The 7,082-nt window shown below is 35.9% G+C and overlaps 1 long non-coding RNA gene across 6 annotated transcripts; it reads left to right on the top strand.

Annotated features, from left to right (window-relative positions):
• Positions 1–2,228: 2,228 nt before the first annotated feature.
• LOC104591775 (uncharacterized) lies at positions 2,229–6,613 on the top strand. 6 transcript variants are annotated; one of them, XR_016085245.1, is made up of 4 exons: positions 2,294–2,978; positions 3,099–5,757; positions 5,863–5,967; positions 6,076–6,613. It is a non-coding gene; the product is annotated as an uncharacterized LOC104591775 (long non-coding RNA). The 6 variants fall into 6 exon arrangements; XR_016085246.1 differs by having other exon boundaries at positions 2,293–2,978; positions 3,099–5,967; positions 6,051–6,613; XR_734309.3 differs by having other exon boundaries at positions 2,293–2,978; positions 3,099–5,954.
• The last annotated feature ends 469 nt before the right edge of the window (positions 6,614–7,082 follow it).

Genomic DNA, 7,082 nt, shown 5'->3' on the forward strand with positions numbered 1-7,082 from the left:
AAAAATGACCAATTAGGGGGTATTCATCAAAATTTCAAGAGAGTACTTTAATTGGTCAAAAGCTCTTCTAGTCCCATGTATTTCCAATATCATAGATTTTCTTTACAAAAATATATGCACAAATTCTTTGAGACATTCCTAACCTAACCTAACCCGACCCAAGTTTTATTGGATTAAGCTCAGGCTGAGCTTAAGTTAATAAACTTGAACTTAACCTCATATTGAACCAGGCGGAACCCGAGGATTGGATGTGGAATGACCTTCAACCCAGCCCAACAGCCCCAACCCGCCGGAGTTGCACTCCAATATATGTTGAAGCAATTCGATAGGCCAGGGCTATTTATATAATAAATATTAAGATTCATGCAAATTATCTATGATATTTTAGTAATATAAATGTGTAAGGAGGAAAAGAAAGAAGAAGATATGGAAAAGAGTCACATCTCTCCTTCTCATTAAATATGAACCACAGGGACCAATTTATAAGCTCCAAATAAAGCAAGAATCTTTAGCACTGAAGGCCTTGATAAGATCGACGTCACTGTTATCCTCACGTCACATTTCACCTCACAGTCGTCTACACACGTAATGTATCCTATTTTTTGGTAAACAAACAATTTAAAAGATACCCATTTACACGTCAATAGCTGCTGCCATCGTCAAACCATCTGATTTTGTGTGTTAGTAACACGTAAATGTACTGTTTTGATCTACCAATCGTGAATTGGAGCCACACATCTTTATTATAAATTGAGAGATGTGTGACTCTAATTCACTACGGGTAAAGAGTGAATAGGAAATTCTAAATTTAAAATAAACTAGATCGTGCATGTATATATTTTATTGGATGATCACAAAAATTTATTGAAATAATGATCTTAACTGATGTAAGCTCACAGAGAGGATATTCTGATTGAATATTAGGCTATCCTTCCGGCAAAGGTGTCAGAATAAAACCCTCTCACCTTGCAATCTAATAAATACACTCACCCATATATATGCTATAATGCCAATTAATGTTTTAGGCTATCATGGCTTAAATTTAATCAACCATTGACTCTGCTGCACTACAAATTAAATTAATAAAGCATGTACAAGTAGAAGTAGCTACAAAACACAATCAAGTCTAATGGAATTCATGCACTGAGTGTTAGGATCAATAACGTGTTAGGCTGGTGATTTGGATTACACAGCCTAATTTCCTGGCTATTTCCATTTATTTTTTATTTGGTAATTTAATTGAATAAATGCATTTATTTAAGAAACATATATCTAGATAAAAATTTATTCATGTTCTTTTGTTTTTCAAGTAAATAAAAAGGATAATTTTATACCATCATTTATTGGCAACTTTTCCCTTTAAGTGAAAAAATTATTTATCTATAAAAAATAATTATTTACCATGAAACTCATGATTTATCGAAAAAGAACATAAAATTACTAATTATTGATCAAAGAAAACCACTTTCTCATTGACAAATTTTTTACTTCATCTACCCACAAAAACAAACAAACGGTAATTTACTACAAATTAATAAGAAAATTACACCAACTTATGATGATTCCGTTAATAAGATTTCTAACTATTTAGAATAGAGACCTAGGATCAAATCATGCAAGTTTGGGGGCTAAGAGGGGGATGGCTACCCCCGTTTAGACATATGAAAAAAACCCCAAAACCTAGAATGGAGCTCTAGATTTCTAGGGCTGGACAGACTTATAACCCCCCCTCCCGCCTCACACACACAAAAAAAAGGGGGAGAGGGAGTACAGACTATTTATTCCAAAAAATAAGAATATTGCGAGACAGGATCTGTTCCTCACAGCTGGCGCCTCACACACACATCCTATCATACATTAGAAACATCTCCCGTATTTATTTGTCGTTATTCACGGGAGATGTTTCTAATGCACGGTGAATGTGCATGTGAGGCGCCCATTTGTGAGAAACAGATCCCGTCATGCACAAAATCCAAGCAGTAGAAGTAAACACATTAAAGAAGAATTTGACTTCAGTCAGGGCAAAGCCCATCCGAACAGTCTTTACTACCTTGCATTGAAAATATCTCTATACTGATGTGTTTTATTTTATGGGGAGATATTCCTAATACAAGGTTGAGAAAGGCTGTTAGATCGGTGTGCGCACAGGTTTTGCTTTTGCTTTCGATTGAGTCCGTTGAACCTATTAGTGCCAAACTTACAATATTATTTCATGCCGATGCCGGCCTTCTCCGCCAGATGAATGAGAGAATCCAACAATACAATATAATTTATAGGCTAGACATCACCACCAGGACCAGGACACTCACTTTTTAATTTGGTGCTGTCAAGTCAAGACTCTGCCATGAATCGTGACGCCAAACAATCACAATCGGACGACTGGTTTTGCTCTTTACCCTAGAGCTTCTCTTACTCCCCTTTGCATCGATAGACGATGGATCACCCGTTTAAGCATCTAAGCTTTTGTGGTGCATTGTCATCATCATCGCCTCCAACCACCTACGTACATGTCACCTCATCAGTCATCACTCGAGAGGTAGTCCATGTCGACATACAACAACTTGCATGAAGAAGCTATAAACTAGAATGATGTTACATTGAATTGAATTGGCCCGAGAAGTAATAAAGCCTCTCTCTCAATTCTCAATTTTCAATCCCAAGCAAGTTTAAGGGTCTGTTTGGTTCGAGGGAATAGGACCCTAAAATCAGAATCGGAATGAATCATTCCGTTTTTGAATGTTTGGTCGACCAGAATGGGAATGAGTAGGCGGAATGTGATTCGCTCATATGGGGAAGCCATTCCCGACCCCCTCCCCCGGAATGCGATTCCCATTCCGCTATTTAGGTTCCTAATTTTTTTTTGGACAAAAATCCCCTCCAATCTAACCTACGATTAACTGTTGTTGTGAAAGGGAAGAATCCCTCCAACCTCCATACTAGTCGTTGTTGTCGCCACCGTCAACCCCATCTCTGGTAAGGTAAGACCACTGCCAACCATCTTTCTCCTCCTCCTTCTTCTTCTTCCTCAACCACTCTTCTTGCTCCTCCTCATCCTTTTTTATTTAACTAACTGTGAAATATGGTGATCCATTTTACAGATCGGCCCCATCTCCACTTCGGATCTGCATTGCTGTGATTCGTTTTACAGAACTGCCCTATTCTTGTCTGTTTTAAACCGCTTCCTACTCTATGTTATGATTTTTCAAAGAAAAATATAAAGGAAAGGTCTTCAAAATGGTTTTTGTAGGTCTGTTACAAATTTGACCGATGTTTCCTCCATTTGGAATGAATGACTTAATTGTAACTATCTTAACATTCTTATAATGTGAAGCTCCTTCTGCATCTCATCCTCATGTAGACAAGGTCCAGCGTGCTTTTGGTTGTTTTTATGTTGAGGAAGTAATGTGGAATCTGATCTTGTTATTATTTCTTTCAGTTTGATTATTTTGTTATTCTTGTATCTCTTGATATAGAAATTGTTTCTTGTATCTCTGTCATCCTGAAAAATAGATAGATAAATTTGTTTAGACTCTGTACTTAGACCTGGAGCCCCTCAAATCAGTTTAGAATCCTCAGATCTTGTGATTCCTCTTGCTGAAGGATCAGCTAGGCTATTGGCTAACCTTGGGGTCCAGTTGAACAAGCAGTTCATGTTTGATACTAAAGTCTGGGCTTCTAGTATCATACTTATAAGAGACCAAGGACCTGGAGTTATAGAAGCGAACCAGGAATTTTCCACTTGATGGTTACCTTCTACAACCAGGTTGCTATAATTTGAAGGGTGAAACAGCCTCAAAGAATCTCCTCCTTGTGGTCCCAAGTAGCTTAATAATATTTGACATGTTAAATTCCTTAGAATAGAACTTTAAGCAATATCAAAAGTATACGGTGAGAATTTGTTGAGGAGGGTTAGAAGAATAACCTTTTTGTTTTTCTGTGTCTATGCCATTTTTGGCTTCAATTTCTTTAATATTTTCTATGATACCCATTGTTCCTAGAAATACCTGCGAAATGAGAGAGAGTATATTAAACTTTTCACTTTTGTAACAACTATGAATCATCAACCAAACAAGTGGAGATACTCAAATAAAATTTGTAAACATAAACATCAAGAAAATGACAAATGCAAGATATCAAACAAAAGTTGTTTATTTGGGTCAGCAGATAACCAAGGTCCATGGTGTACAAAAGATTGATTCAAAGAATATAACTCTAGATTGACTGTAGAAGCTGCAAATTTCTTGAATCAGTATTTTATAGGTTGATTAAAAAAATAATAATAGAAGCATTGAGGAGCTTGACCACAGGATAAGTGGATGAATATATGTTAGACATGATAGTGTCTTTGGTTATATGGATAAACGTTAGTCAAATTTATTAGATGCATTTAGATGATTTGTATATTAGGCTCAGTTTGGGAAGATTGCAATTTGCAAATTCAAATATGTTCAGTACAAATACAAGGTTTAGAAATGCCATATACAAGGTTCTGCACTATACATATTTGTATTTGCATTCTTCTCAAGCTCAGCCTTAACAACATAGTAAGAAGGAAAATAAACTAACCTCCAATAGATAGTGAAATACTAAATGGTTGATACTCAACTTTGTTATAATTACCACTGAAATACTTCATATGACTTTTATATTTTAACTACTAACATATGCCAATCTGTCTTTTTGACACAATCATAGACAGCTTCTAGTGTCAAATTGGTAAATATCCAAAAACCTCCAGAAACATCTAATTTCTTTTGACACATTCTTGTTTTTATATCCCTCTAAAAACAAGAGGATTGTAGGGCTAGCAAACATGTCGATTGTAGGTCACATATAATCTATTCAGTAACCAGTAGTATGTATTGTAGGGCTAGCAAGCTAACAATCTGATGGATTGAACTATTTCATTTAGATGGGTTCTAACAATGCTTATTGTGCTGTAGAGTTATGCCTTAGTGGAGTTTTCAGGACACTATTTAACCCAACTTTGTCATTTCCTTCTGTATAAGGACTCTTTTGGGTTTTTTTCCTCTCTTTTGTATTCTCACCACCTTTGTTCTTTAAGGTTCAGGGGTTGTACTTACAATTTTTTTTTTCTCTTTAATACAAGTTAATAAAAAATTATGGGATAATTCTAATTTGGTTAGTAAGGAATTGAGGATTCCCTTGCTTTAGCTTACTTTTGGGTATTTTAAGGGCACACCATACACATCATTTTAGTTCCTTTAGTTGGTGGTAAATTGTTCTTAGTGAAATGACAGAGGGAGTGGACAGATCTAAACTAGTTTGGGAGCATCATGCCTGAGACTTTACACAGGGTTGAATGTGCTCTTTACCTTTTAGTAGGTTGAATGATAGACAATTTCATGTCTGAAGTTGAAATAAGCATTAGCAAATAGCTTAAAAACACGACAGGTGGAACATATACATGATAAAGAGTAATTAGGAACCAGTGTTATCCAACAGGAAAAAAATTCCAGTAGTAATTCTTAACAACCATGCCAGGGTTAAGTACAAAGTTAGAAACAGAGTTATCACTGGAATGTAAATAAAAAATACAGGTCAAAATTATTCTTAGCAACCATGTCAAGTAAAAGAATGTTCGGAAGCCACATTGAATGCTGTCATTCTAGTCGTTGTTGTCTAGTATTCTCTGTCATTTTGGACAGTCTTTTTTTATTGGGAACTTTGTCTACTAGTGCAGGGGAATATGTTGTCAAAAAATCAATAGATGCGTTCGTGGAGGATAAAAATGGGGTATGATGTCAATGTTCAGTTTGCTTTAGTTGCTACTTGACTGTCAATTTGCATTTTCTTTATATTCAACTTCCTAATTGGCAATCAAATTTGCGCTTTCTACAGGATTCTCCAAACCAGTTCTAGTTTGTGAGAAATCTTGTAAAGAAACTTGGCTATGAAGTTTCTCGAAAACTTTCTAAAAAACACCAATAAATGTGCGAAGCTCAAGTATTACCTTCGTATCCAATATTTTGGTTTCTTTTTTTTTTAATTAAGTTTACCATATTGTTAGCGTGACAATAAATTTGTAGCTTGTCTATGGTATTGGTTATGCAGTCAATGGAGAATGTAGTTGTGGACTGCAATTAGTTAGTTGAAATCAGAAATGGCTACATATAGAAGTTGATTAATGAAGCTTGAAGCAGAGGTTTTGTCTTTGAACCCAATTAACAATGGAGGAAATTCTTGTGGATCCTACTAACAATGCACTAGTTGGACAACAGACATCAAAGAGATGGAGACCAAAGAAGCCTATTGCTACAGTTGATGGCTTACATTCTCCCGATGAGTGCCAACTCCAATCTCGTGGAAGAAAGCCTACATAGCTCAAGGTTCAATGCAACTATTCAGCAAGAAAATGATGGAAGGATTCCAAAGGTTTTTACGAGTGGCAGCAGCAACTTTGAGCTCATCGGGGCAAGTGTGAATCTTCCTGTAGAAGTTCAAGCAAGATAGGATCTTGTACAGAATCAGGCGCCTATTGAGTTTTTTATTCCATTTGAGTTATGGCTCTAATACAGATGTACTTTAGTTTGTAGTTCAATATGTATATATGGGGGCAAATTATTCAATATATATCTGTTTTTGAGGTTTATTTAACAGGGGCAAAATTGGAAAATTGGCTGATACCGATTCCAGCTTCTAGTTGAACCAAACAACAGCAATCGGAATCCAATTCCAATTCTTGACTGAACCAAACAGATTTTAGGAATAGGTGATTTCGATTCCAATACCAATTCTAATCCTGTCCACGAACCAAACGCACCCTAAATATTTCCTTGGGTTTATCCCAACTCCCCCCTTTAGCTGGTTAGCCATGAAAATGCTTTAAAAGAAATTAAAAAGAGCAAATGAGGAAGGACAAGACAAGAGGTCCAATAATATTGTTACAAAAAGCTCGAGATAAATAACCAAAGGACTTACATAGCATTAGTCCCTACCTATTGATTTAACTTATGGGTCACGCAATAAGGATCCGCCATTTGATGGTTCCAATCAAAATATCCATGCTTTTTTAATAAAAAGCCTCATGCTTGTATTCTTTTTATCGTGTGTAATAGAAT

This window comes from Nelumbo nucifera, chromosome 4, assembly GCF_055504915.1.
Source record: "Nelumbo nucifera cultivar China Antique chromosome 4, China Antique-T2T, whole genome shotgun sequence".
NCBI classification, from domain to species: Eukaryota; Viridiplantae; Streptophyta; class Magnoliopsida; order Proteales; family Nelumbonaceae; genus Nelumbo; species Nelumbo nucifera.